The sequence below is a fragment of the Lycium barbarum genome, chromosome 5 (assembly GCF_019175385.1).
Source record: "Lycium barbarum isolate Lr01 chromosome 5, ASM1917538v2, whole genome shotgun sequence".
NCBI lineage: Eukaryota > Viridiplantae > Streptophyta > Magnoliopsida > Solanales > Solanaceae > Lycium > Lycium barbarum.
This window is the reverse complement of record NC_083341.1, coordinates 31340983-31355178: the sequence shown is the minus strand read 5'-3', so window position 1 is coordinate 31355178 and position 14196 is coordinate 31340983.

Below are 14196 nucleotides of genomic sequence, written 5' to 3'. Positions count from 1 at the left end.
TGTGAAGCCGTGTGTGTGGTGAATCATGGCCGTGAGCCATAGTATAGTGAAGGGGAGATGAAAAGGAATTCATTTAGTGTGATAGTTGTGTCGTTGTGGCATTTACGACGTAAATGAATGTTTAACGAGTTGAGTTGGCATTGAAAATGGTTGTGGATTGTTATGGGAAATTATATTATTTTTATATAGTTTTTATATAATTGTGGAAGAAAAAATTCTAAATGTAAATTATGGTTGTTGTTAATGAATTTGGAAGGAAACAATGCTAGTTGTTAATGTTGTGGCAATTGTGGAGGTTTTGGATAGAATATGGAATTGGCGGGAATGCTTGAATCCATGAGCATTGCTTGAAATGTTGTTGAATTATGTTTGAATGATCTTAAATTAGTAAATGAATATGGAAATGTTGATATTAGTTTGATAACGGGAAGTTGGAATGAAAGTTGTTGAACTATGTAGTAAAGAGAACTATTTAAGTTATAGTGCGTTTTGTGATGATTTTGATGTTGTTGGCATTGTTGGGTTGTTGTTGTTGATATATTGGGCCGAGCTAAGTCTCGGGGATGCTATATGTATAGGGGAAATGCTGCCGAAATTTCGGTAGACAAATATGAATTTAAGTTGAATTCTTAGAAGCTATAGCTCACAATAGGTAAATGTGACCAAATTGTAGATTTTTGGGGATTTGAGGCTTGATTTTGGAGACGTTCAGGAGGCGGAAAAGGTAAGTAAAGCTATCCCTCTTCGTCTCTTGGCATGTCCTAGATGTTCTAGGTTTGCGTTTGAGCCTCGGGGATTACTCTATTCATAGAAATTCGCGTTTACTTTTAGTACTATTCCATTCAGTGAAATTGAATTAGAAACTCATGCTTTGTTGAATAGAAATGTTCAAACTTTCGTAAATTTCGTAAATATGATTGAATTACCCCTAACATTTCATGGACGATTCCATAAGGCCAAATGTCTGTAAAATTCGTACGCTGCCTCGATTTGAACCGAGGTGGGCCCACTAGCCCCGAGTCTCCTTCGTTCGCCCTAATTGACTTAACTTTGTACGATATCGAAAAGAGACTTTTGCTTATGACTTTAGCTATTAAAGAATAATGTTTTGATATTAAAGCATAATGTTCTGATTAATCCATAATATTCTGATTTACATTTTGAACTATAAATACGATTCCAGAAATATTTCTGTAAAATAAATCCCGTATTGACCAGTTATTTAGATTAGTTTACCCAACGGGTTGTCATATAATTATATCAAGTATCATAAATGTTTTGATATGTAAATTGCATTGGTTTCCGCACTACTCTGCTCGTGCCCATTATTAAGCTATCATTCGCCGGTTCCCGGGCTGGTTTTGTGATCGTACGCACTATGATATATTCGGCAGTATGCTGTGTTACGGTTCCCGAGACCTCGCCATAGGGCCGGGTTCCGCTTATGGAGTTATGCTGTGATATGGCTTATGATATGATGTGTGTGATGTTGTGTTATGTTCGGGGTTGTACGGTGATTTGAAACTTTCCGGAGTATGCTGTGTAGTGGCGCCAGTGTCGGAGTGGCGACCACGTTCCTGAGCCTTATGCATGATTTCTTTTACTTGCATTATGTACATATGATTTTCGTATTGGTTTTGACATACTGATCCGGTATTCCCTTTCTATACTTTTACTATGGTTATGGTTTGAATTTCTGTACTCCATGCTTTACATACTCAGTACATCTTTCGTACTGACCCCCTTTGCTCGGGGGCTGCGTTTCATGCCCGCAGGTACAGACGTTGGTGATCCACCACTGTAGGCCACACTTTCTGCTACTACAGAGTGTTCCTTTTGATTCGGGGGCCATATTTTGGTACATATCTCTGTTATGTATATATTTATGTATATTTGGCTATTTGGGGTACAGCGGGGCCCTGTCCCGCCATATGTTTCCGTTTTGGTTTGTAGAGGCCTGTAGTCATATATGTGGGTCGTGGGTCCTATGTGTGTTCGCTTTGTTTCTAATTTGCGTCTTAATGCGGTCCTGTTTGTTATGGCGGCCAAAATGGCCCATGTGTTCGCATATGTACATATGATCGGCGATGTTTATTCCGCCGCCCCTTTTGTTCCGATATTATATTTTTGATATGCGTGACCGCTTAAGCATATAATTATTTTCAGAACTGTTTTAAAAGGATGAATTTGAAATGTGAACTAAGTTATAATATGACGATTGAAAATGTAAGTCTGTTTGGGTGCCCAAGTAGGGTACCAGTCGCGGCCCACGGGGCTGGGTCGTGACAAAAGTGGTATCAGAGAGGTTTTTCCTCGGAATGTCTACAGGCCGTGTCTCGTAGAGTCTTGTTTATCGGTGAGTCGTGCACCACATATATAAACAGGAGGCTACAGGACATTTAGGGTGTTACCTTTCTTTGAATCTTAGATCGTGCGATAGAGCCGTGCTATTAGGATGATTCTGTTCTGATTCGTTGTTGTGTTTTCTTTCAGTGATGCCTCCGAAGAAGGCGACGGCTGCCCAGAAGGGCAAGGCGGTGGTAGGAGAGACTAGTCAGGTGCAGAGAGCTACCCGGGCTCGTGCTCAGGATTTGCCCGATGTTGTGCCCCACTCAGAGGGTTCTGCTACTCCACCACCGGAGGAGCCTGGAGCAGGTCCATCATTAGCTCCAGAGGCTCCAGCGCCCGAGCCTCCAGCTCCTCAGCCAGGGGCGGAGGACAGGACATTGAGGGAGGCCGTACAGCTATTGACTAATTTGGTAGCGGGACAGGCTCGCAGACGCGGGCTGAGAGGCGATAATGATGATGACAGGCGTGATAGCCTGAGGGTTCGTGATTTTCTGACATGCGGTCCCCCAGAGTTTTTCGGGTCTAAGCCCGAGGAGGATCCCCAGGACTTCATTCGGGGGATGAGGCGCTCGCTGGGACTGGTCAAGGCTTCAGAGACCGAGTCCGTTGAGTTAGCCTCGCACAGATTACGGGATGTTGCTGCTAATTGGTATGAGTCCTGGGAGCTGTCCAGAGGTGAGAGTGCACCCCCAGCTACTTGGGATGAGTTTGTGGCCGCTTTTCTCCGCCACTTTTTGCCCCCGGAGTTATGGCGGGCACGGGTTGACCGATTTTTACAGCTGCGGCAAAGAGGTCGGAGTGTTCGTGAGTATAATTTGGAGTTTGATTCTCTGGCTCGATATGCACCGGTGATAGTAGCGGATATGGCTGACCGGATGCACCGGTACGTGATAGGACTGGACCGCTACTTGATTGACAGTTGCATGGCGATGGCGTCACAGACTGATATGGATATCGCCCGGTTACAGGCCTATGCTCAGGGTATGGAGGACCGGCATAGGGCCGATTATTCTGGTAGGGATCGAGACAGGAGGCCGCCCAAGAGGGCCAGATCCGCGGGATATTCTGGAGATTTTCGAGGCGGACAGCCTCAGTCGCAGTAGTCAGGCAGATATCTTCCTCCGTCAGGCCGGGGTACACAGTCCGCCAGCAGACGATTTGACAGTGCGGGACCATCTGGGGACGGTCAGAGTTCCAGAGTATCAGGTTCGCAGACAGCCAGGGGTCCCAGCCAGTCCAGGCCGCCCAGGCCCCGTTGTTCTTATTGGGGGAGATCGCACCCAGGGGAGTGCTATCGAGCTACCAGAGCCTGTTTTTCTTGCGGCCGTCAGGGCCATGTCATGCGTGATTGTCCGATGGCGAGTGGTTCTGGTAGTACGGTTCAGCCGACGGGGTCAGCCGCTGGTTCATCTTCTACTCCCACAGCTATGCGCCCTGCAGGGCGGGGTTTGCCGGCACCGGCCGGCCGCGGTCGAGGCCATGGCAGTGTTTTAGATTCTTGAGGTCCATCGAACCGCATATATGCATTGGCTAGCCGCCAGGATCAGGAGGCTTCGCCAAATGTTGTTACAGGTACATTACTGGTTTTCTCCCGATCTGTATATGCATTGATTGATCCTGGTTCTACCTTATCATATATCTCCCCGCTCGTTGCTAGTAAAATTGGAATAATACCTGAACCTATAGAACCATTTGAAGTGGCTACACCGATTGGGGATTTTATTATAGCGAGGCAGGTATATAAGATTGTTCTGTTATCATATATGATCGTTGCACTAAAGCTGATTTGGTAGAGTTAGACATGCTGAAATTTGATGTCATTATAGGTATGGACTGGTTAGCTTCCTACTATGCTAATGTTGATTGCCAGAAAAAGGTAGTTCGTTTCCAGTTCCCAGGGGAACCAGCCATAGAGTGGTCGGGGAGTACAACGTCGCCGAGGGGTAAGTTTATTTCATACCTCAAGGCTAAGAAGATGATTCAGAAAGGTTATATCTATCATTTGGTCCGGGTGCACGATACTAAGGCCAAGACACCTACGCTCCAGTCAGTTCCAGTTGTCAATGAATTCTCAGATATATTCCCATATGAGCTTCCAGGTCTTCCCCCTGAACGAGAGATAGACTTCACTCTAGATTTGTTGCCAGATACGCAGCCCATATCTATTCCTCCGTATAGAATGGCACCGGCAGAACTAAACGAATTGAAGGAGCAGCTGAAAGATCTATTAGACAAAGGCTTCATCAGACCCAATACATCACCCTGGGGAGCGCCGATATTATTTGTCAGAAAGAAAGATGGGTCACTGCGAATGTGTATTGATTATCGACAGCTGAATAAGGTGACTATAAAGAACAAATACCCCCTTCCCCGGATTGATGATTTATTTGATCAGTTGCAGGGTGCCAAATATTTTTCGAAGATTGATTTACGTTCAGGCTACCATCAGGTACTGGTATGAGAGTCAGATATTCCAAAGACTGCTTTCAGGACCCGGTACGGGCATTATGAATTCAGAGTGATGTCTTTTGGGCTGACTAATGCTCCAGCGGTATTTATGGATTTGATGAATCGGGTATTCCGGCCTTTCCTTGATATGTTCGTGATCGTATTTATTGATGATATTTTGGTTTATTCACGATCAGCAGAAGAGCATTCGGATCATCTGAGAACAGTACTTGGCACTCTTCGGCAGCAGAAATTATATGCTAAATTTTCTAAATGTGAATTCTGGTTAACTTCTGTGGCCTTCTTGGGGCATATTGTCGGAGCAGATGGTATTTGGGTTGATACGCAGAAGATTGAAGCTGTACAGAATTGGCCCAGGCCTACTACACCGACAGAGGTATGCAATTTTCTGGGGTTGGCTGGTTATTACAGAAGGTTTGTGGAGAATTTTGCTTCTATTGCGGCACCATTAACGAAGCTTACTCAGAAAACAGCAAAATTTCAGTGGACTGATGCCTGTGAGCGCAGCTTCCAGATGTTGAAGGAAAAATTAATTACAGCTCCAGTTTTAGCTCTTCCAGAAGCATCAGACGGGTACGTTGTTTATTGCGATGCCTCTGGTATTGGGATAGGTTGTGTGTTGATGCAGCACGGTCGAGTCATAGCCTATGCTTCCCGGCAGCTATGGCCGCATGAGAGAAATTATCCCACTCATGACCTGGAATTGGCAGCGGTGATTCATGCTTTGAAGATTTGGCAGCATTACTTATATGGGGTCCACGTTGATATCTATACGGACCACAAGATCCTCCAGTATATCTTTAAGCAGAAGGAGCTGAATTTGCGGCAGAGAAGATGGCTTGAATTGTTGAAAGATTACGACGTCGATATTTTGTATCATCCGGGGAAAGCCAATGTGGTGGCTGATACACTGAGCCGCAAGTCCATGGGCAGTTTGACTGATGTACAACCTGATAAGAAAGAATTGGTTCGTGAGATTCATCAGTTAGCCAGCCTTGGAGTTCGTTTAGCAGATTCTGGAGATGCTGGGGTTTCGGTTCGGGAGGTTGCTGAATCATCCATTATGAAAGAGGTTAAGCAGCGTCAGTTCGAAGATCCTGTCTTGGCACAGTATAGAAATGTGGCCCTTAATAAAGAAAAGACTCCATTTGAAATTTTGTCTGAAGGGGTATTACTATACAGAAGCAGATTATGTGTACCGGACGTTGTAGGGTTACGACGGCAAATTATGGGCGAAGCACATAACGCTCGGTATTCTATCCATCCTGGGCCTACTAAGATGTACCATGATCTTAAATGTTTATAGTGGTGGGACGGCATGAAAAGGGATATTGCAGAGTTCGTTGGCCAGTGTCCAAACTGTCAGCAAGTCAAGATCGAACCTCAGAAGCCCGGCGGATTACTACAAGAAATGGAAATTCCAGCTTGGAAATGGGAGATGATTAATATGGATTTCGTTGTTGTGTTGCCGCGCACTCCACGCAGGTATGATTCTATTTAGGTTATTGTTGACAGATTGACGAAATCAGCCCATTTCCTTCCGGCCAGAACCACTTATTCGGCTGAGGACTATGCCAGATTGTATCTTAAAGAAATAGTAAGACTTCACGGGGTTCCTGTATCTATTATCACTGACAGAGGTGCCCAGTTCACAACGAATTTCTGGAGATCATTCCAGGAAAGATTGGGGACTCAGGTGAGTCTTAGTACAACATTTCATCCTCAGTCCGATGGGCAGGCTGAGCGCACCATTCAGACATTGAAAGATATGTTGCGGGCCTGTGTTATTGATTTCAGAGGAAGCTGGGACGATCATTTGCCGCTTGTTGAATTTGCTTATAATAATAGTTATCATTCCAGCATTCAGATGGCACTATACGAAGCCCTATATGGCAGAAAATGGAGATCTCCGATTAGTTGGTTTGACGTGGGCGAAACTAAATTAATTGGGCCAGATGTGATTCAGGAAGCAGTTGATAAGGTAAAACTCATTCGTGAACGACTATTAGCGGCCCAGAGTCGACAGAAATCTTATACTGATAAACGGCGTCGACCGTTAGAGTTTCAAATTGGCGAATGGGTATTCCTAAAGGTGTCGCCCATGAAGGGCGTGATGAGATTTGGCAGAAAGGGGAAGCTCAGTCCGCGATACATTGGGCCTTACCAGATTATCCAAAAAATTGGGAATGTCGCTTATGAGCTGGACCTACCATCAGATCTAGAGGCTGTGCACCCGGTATTCCATGTATCCATGCTCCGAAAATGTATTGGTGATCATGACAGAATATTTCCAGTAAATGATATTCAGGTAACGGAGGACTTGTCTTATGAAGAGCAACCTGCAGCTGTTTTGGATCGTCAGGTGAGTAGACTGCGCACCAAAGAAGTGCCTTCTGTTAAAGTCTTGTGGCGGAACAACAACCGGGAAGAAATGACCTGGGAGGCGGAGGATGGGATGAAGAAGAAGTATCCCCACTTGTTTCCTACGCCCACAGGTAATCTAAACTTTTAAGTTTGTTATATTGATTGACAAATGACTTATGTATGGTATTTATAAAGAGAGTATCCCCCGCCATGTTCATAAGACCCTATAAGACTAATTTAACATTCGAGGACGAAAGTTCTAAAGGGGGGGAGAATGTTATATCCTGTGTTTTTGCGCACTTGAAAAATTTGGAATAATCTTGTCATGTAGGAAATGAGACTATGTTTTTTATTTTATTCAACATATGAGTTGTTCATGAAAGAAAAATATTAGTGAGGAAGTGTTGAGGAAGGCTAGGGGTAAAATTGGGATTTTGGAAAATTAGTTCGGGAATTACAAAAATAGATTTCTAATGAATTGGGCTCAAAACAATACAAGAAAAATTTAGGCCCAAACTAGAGGGGTGGCCGGCCAACATGTCTTGGCCCAAACCCATGAAGTTAGTCATGTGACTAAGTCATGTGACTAATTAATATATATGAAGATAATCTTCAAGAAACTTCAAGAAACAAAGTAAAAAAAAAAAATTGAAGAACACCTTAAGAGAGGCTCTCGGCCGAACCCCCCCTTTCAAAAAAAAAAATTCTAGTACTTTAATCTTCATCCTAAAAATCTCTTTCTTGTTGAATTCTCGTTAAGTTCAGGACGCTCTCTGACGTGATATAATTGGTTTGGCGAGGGAGCAACGTTTGCGGCAAGATTGAAGTTTGAAGAAAAAGGTAAGAAATCTATTCTTTTATGTTATGGAATAAGTATATATGTTATAAGGATTGAAATTAGAAGAAAATTATGGAGTTGTGATGTATGTGTGTGAAGCCGTGTGTGTGTGTGTGTGTGGTGAATCATGGCCGTGAGCCATAGTATAGTGAAGGGGAGATGAAAGGGCATTCATTTAGTGTGTTAGTTGTGTCGTTGTGGCATTTACGACGTAAATGAATGTTTAACGAGTTGAGTTGGCATTGAAAATGGTTGCGGATTGTTATGGGAAATTATATGATTTTTATATAGTTTTTATATAATTGTGGAAGTAAAAATTCTAAATGTAAATTATGGTTGTTGTTAATGAATTTGGAAGGAAACAATGCTAGTTGTTAATGTTGTGGCAATTGTGGAGGTTTTGGATAGAATATGGAATTGGCGGGAATGCTTGAATCCATGAGCATTGCTTGAAATGTTCTTGAATTATGTTTGAATGATCTTAAATTAGTAAATGAATATGGAAATGTTGATATTAGTTTGATAACGGGAAGTTGGAATGAAAGTTGTTGAACTATGTAGTAAAGAGAACTATTTAAGTTATAGTGCGTTTTGTGATGATTTTGATGTTGTTGGCATTGTTGGGTTGTTGTTGTTGATATATTGGGCCGAGCTAAGTCTCGGGGATGCTATATGTATAGGGGAAATGCTGCCGAAATTTCGGTAGACAAATATGAATTTAAGTTGAATTCTTAGAAGCTATAGCTCACAATAGGTAAATGTGACCAAAATGTAGATTTTGGGGGATTTGAGGCTTGATTTTGGAGACGTTCAGGAGGCGGAAAAGGAAAGTAAAGCTATCCCTCTTCGTCTCTTGGCATGTCCTAGATGTTCTAGGTTTGCGTTTGAGCCTCGGGGATTACTCTATTCATAGAAATTCGCGTTTACTTTTAGTACTATTCCATTCAGTGAAATTGAATTAGAAATTCATGCTTTGTTGAATAGAAATGTTCAAACTTTCGTAAATTTCGTAAATATGATTGAATTAACCCTAAGCTTTCATGGACGATTCCATAAGGCCAAATGTCTGTAAAATTCGTACGCCGCCTCGATTTGAACCGAGGTGGGCCCATTAGCCCCGAGTCTCCTTCGTTCGCCCTAATTGACTTAACTTTGTACGATATCGGAAAGAGACTTTTGCTTATGACTTTAGCTATTAAAGAATAATGTTTTGATATTAAAGGATAATGTTCTGATTAATCCATAATATTCTTATTTACATTTTGAACTATAAATACGATTCCAGAAATATTTCTGTAAGATAAATCCCGTATTGATCAGTTATTCAGATTAGTTTACCTAACGGGTTGTCATATAATTATATCAAGTATCATAAATGTTTTGATATGTAAATTGCATTGGTTTCCGCACTACTCTGCTCGTGCCCATTATTATGCTATCGTTCGCCGGTTTCCGGGCCGGTTTTGTGATCGTGCGCACTATGATATATTCGGCAGTATGCTGTGTTACGGTTCCCGAGACCTCGCCAGAGGGATGGGTTCCGCTTATGGAGTTATGCTGTGATATGGCTGATGATATGATGTGTGTGATGATGTGTTATGTTCGGGGTTGTATGGAGATTTGAAACTTTCCGGAGTATGCTGTGTAGTGGCGCCAGTGTCGAGGTGGCGACCACGTTCCTGAGCCTTATGCATGATTTCTTTTACTTGCATTATGTACATATGATTTCCGTACTGGTTTTGACATACTGATCCGGTATTGCCTTTCTATACTTTTACTATGGTTATGGTTTGAATTTCTGTACTCCATGCTTTACATACTCAGTACATCTTTCGTACTGACCCCCTTTCCTCGGGGGCTGCGTTTCATGCCCACAGGTACAGACGTTGGTGATCCACCACTGTAGGCCACACTTTCTGCTACTACAGAGTGCTCCTTTTGATTCGGAGCCCATATTTTGGTACATATCTCTGTTATGTATATATTTATGTATATTTGGCTATTTGGGGTACGGCGGGGCCCTGTCCTGCCATATGTTTCCGTTTTGGTTTGTAGAGGCCTGTAGTCATATATGTGGGTCGTGGGTCCTATGTGTGTTCGTTTTGTTTCTGATTTGTGTCTTAATGCGGTGCTGTTTGTTATGGCGGCCAAAATGGCCCATGTGTTCGCATATGTACATATGATCGGCGATGTGTATTCCGTCGCCCCTTTTGTTCCGATATGATATTTTTGATACGCGTGACCGCTTAAGAAAATAATTATTTTCAGAACTGTTTAAAAAGGATGAATTTGAAATGTGAACTAAGTTATAATATGACGATTGAAAATGTAAGTCTGTTTGGGTGCCCAAGTAGGGTACCAGTCGCGGCCCACGGGGCTGGGTCGTGACATACACAAAAGAATAGATTCCAAAAGCTGTAGTTCCGAATGAAATGGAGCTCCTCTATGTAGTCCCTGAGTAATAAAGCTACAGATCAAGCCTGTCTCCCTGGCCACCTGCGGGCCTGATGTAGCATCCACAAACAAAAGGACGTCAGTACGAAGAATGTACTGAGTATGTAAAGCATAATCAACATTATTATAGAAGCATAAGAGACAACATAAGAAATAGCATAAGATGGGAGGTAGTAGAACCATCGTCATAACACTTACTTGCTTTTCACAGGGACCTTCCATTTCTAATGCGTGATTGTATACATACATCCATATCCGTATCCTTATTCGTATTCGTATTTATTTACATTTTCGTATCCACATTCATAATCATAGTCGTATTCGTAGCATACCCGACCACGAAGGATCGGTGGTTCACATACCCGGCCATGGCAAGACTCGGTGATTATACATACCTGGCCCTACCAAGGCTCAGGGTTATCCATACCCATCTGCAGTGGTGTGCGCGCAATACATATCATACCCGGCCATATAAGCTAAGTATTACATAATAGTCGTACATAGACATATATACATAAGATCTCATAAGCGTCTTTGGCATCATTACTATCATCATTTCATTACATCTATCCTTAGAGGATCACTCGGAATATAAGGGATTTAGTAGAATCAACTCATAACGAGAATCATGAGCTTTAGTAGCTTTAAAGATAGAATCATTTGGAGGACATTATAGACTCATGAAAGGATAGGTGTATAGCCAAATAACCATGCCTTATTGAAAGAAGGGTTAGCCTTACATACCTTTTCGTTTAGCTATTCTATCGCTTAAACGTTCTCCTTCAATGCTCACGTTTCTACCTTCATTAGAGTTATACTAACATTAGAAAATCGATAGCTTTGCATACTAGATTAAAGCTAGAGAAAATTGGGCAGCATCTCATTTGTTTATAAAACTTCCTCCATATCATATATCAACTCCCAAACATCTATAATAACATCACAACATTGTAAGTAATAGTCTTTATTCACCTACATTATCCATATTTCCCAATTCACTTCAAATCATCCATATCCATGGTCATGGTGCACTATTACATCCACTCGTATACAATGTCTATCCCATGTTCTTAATGTCGATTATAGCATAATTACCATCACAACACATCAAGAATCATGACTCAATCCAAGCTACTACTAAAAAATGCCACTATTCTCACATTCATGACCCATTTTCTATCTCCTTCTACAATCCAAGTCTTTCAACCTCTCAATAACTTAAAAAATATGGAAATACCATAAAACTTACCTTATATGGTGTAGGAATGGACTTTGGATGGAAACACTTCACTGGAGTAAAACCCTAGTTCCACTTCCACTTGGATTACTTGTCTTGGATGAGCTTTAATGAGTTTCTTACACTTGACTGTCTTGGTTTGATGAATTGGATCATTAATATCTCTTGAATTCTTGTGGAAGAGGTGTGGAGAAATATTCTAGAGAGTTCTTGAGAGAAAGGGAGTGAAGATGAAATGAACTTGGTCCCCTTTTTAATAATTCACAATCTGTCCCGCTTTGGTTTCACGGACCAACATATGGTCCGTATAATTTATATGGACTGTATGTTTGGCCGTACTTTTGGTCCAGTGAAGGCTGCCAATTTGGGCAGAATATACGGCCTAACATACGGCCAGTATATTTTATACAGCCAGTATGTTGGGTTGTATAACGCCCAGCTTTGCCGAACTCGTTCTCGTCGACTCGTTTGATCTCCAATCCTTATGGAACCTTCTTAACACTTGTTTAGCACCTCATCAAAAATCTAAGGGACGCTATAAATGTTCTCCAAAACATCATTAATTCGGTACTCGTAAATCCTTTCCGATACATAACGTATACCTTGCCTTCTTTGGCAACTTTCTTCTCTTACTTCGAATGTCTTTGAAATCTCAATTAGGGTCATCAAATGTTATTTCTTACCTATCGAAACACCACATACTTCGTGCCCTTCGTTAGTCTATTCACTGTGCATCAATGGAATATTTTCCGAGGTGTAACATTCTCCCCCCCTTAAAAACATTCGTCCTCGAATGTTAAGTGTTCGGGAATTATATAAAAATTTCGCCAGAGTTTCCCTTGTAATAGGGCACTACCATCCTGTCATAACATCCCATAATAACAATGCCTCACAGGGCCACACATAATAGCAATAGAGTTTGGCCACACACGACCCAAATGCATAAAAAGGAAAACATACATACCTCACGATCTTGATGTCTCATCTTAGATCTCTTCCGGGGGTTGAAATAAGTGCGGGTACTTGAACTTCATATTTTCTTCCGCTTCCTATGTCATTTCTTCTCGGTTATTGTTTCTCCACAAAACCTTAACTGAGGCCACTTCTTTGTTTCTAAGCCTCTGTACTTGCCTATCTAATATGGCAATGGGTACCTCTTTATAAGTCAACTTTTCTGTTACTTGATTATCATCTACTGGCACGATCCTAGTAGGATCTCTAACACATTTACGAAGCATCGAGACATGGAAAACTGGGTGAACTGACTCCAAATCAGGAGGTAGATCTAATTTGTAAGCCACTTTGCCTACTTTGCGCACAATCTCATAAGGCCCAATGTACTAGGGGCTAAGCTTCCCCTTCTTGCCAAATCTCATAATGCCCTTCATTGGCGACACCTTTAATAATATCCATGTCACGACCCAACCCCGTGGGTCGCGACTGGCACCCTAGCTGGGTACCCGTACATACCTACCTGACCGAATTTCATATCGTACAGATTTTTCTTTTCAAACGGATATTACAGAAGTAGGCCGATACAGATACGGCACGCGCACAAACATATATATATACCTGAACATGCAGACATTTACAGATAAGCCGATAAGGCTAACATACAGACGAAACCCGTAACCCACACATCTATCTACAGGCCTCTACAGACATACAGAATCATATGACGGGACAGGGCCCCGCCGTACCCAGAACTTCCATACATACTGAACATACGGAAAACAGAAGATATATATACCAAAGTACACGCTCCGAATCAAAAGGAGCTCTTCAAGATAGCAGAACCTGTGCCCTAGACTGGCGGCGTGTCACCGAGTGCGCCTGTACCTGCGGGCATGTAACGCAGCCCCCGAAGAACGGGGGTCAGTACGAAAAATGTACCGAGTATGTAAAGCAGAAACATAACAGATACAATCATACCAGACCGAGTTATAATGGAATAGGGGTTTTTCTATCCTTTGATGACATTCGAATCCCCGTCTCCGCGTCGTTTCATGTATTCGGTTTAGTAAAACCTTTCGTCTATCACAACATTAGTTGCCGGGACTCGGCTCTTGATCCATATGGGCACCAAACGAAAATTATACACACACACAGACACACATACAGATATATTTACTAGTATCTTACTGGCGAACGTCTCTGACTGTTATTCAAATCCGCTCAATTTCCCGAGCGGTGTTGCACCTTTTCTTTTTGCCCATTTAGTCTGCCTCGTTCTGCGCGACTCCTGTAAGGGCACTAATTACTCCACACATTCTCTTTTCCTTTAGATTACCCCAAATTTTCATTTATATCTATCATACTTACACTTGTGCAAAATTTTGCATTACTTCCCAGGGGGGTCACCCATCCCAGAATTGCTCTGGCTTGAGCACGCTTAACCCCGAAACTTTCATGCATTTTGACGCGTTAGGGCTGATATAATTTCGTCAATTGCCCTGCAGGACCTTTGTCACATAATTTTAGGGCA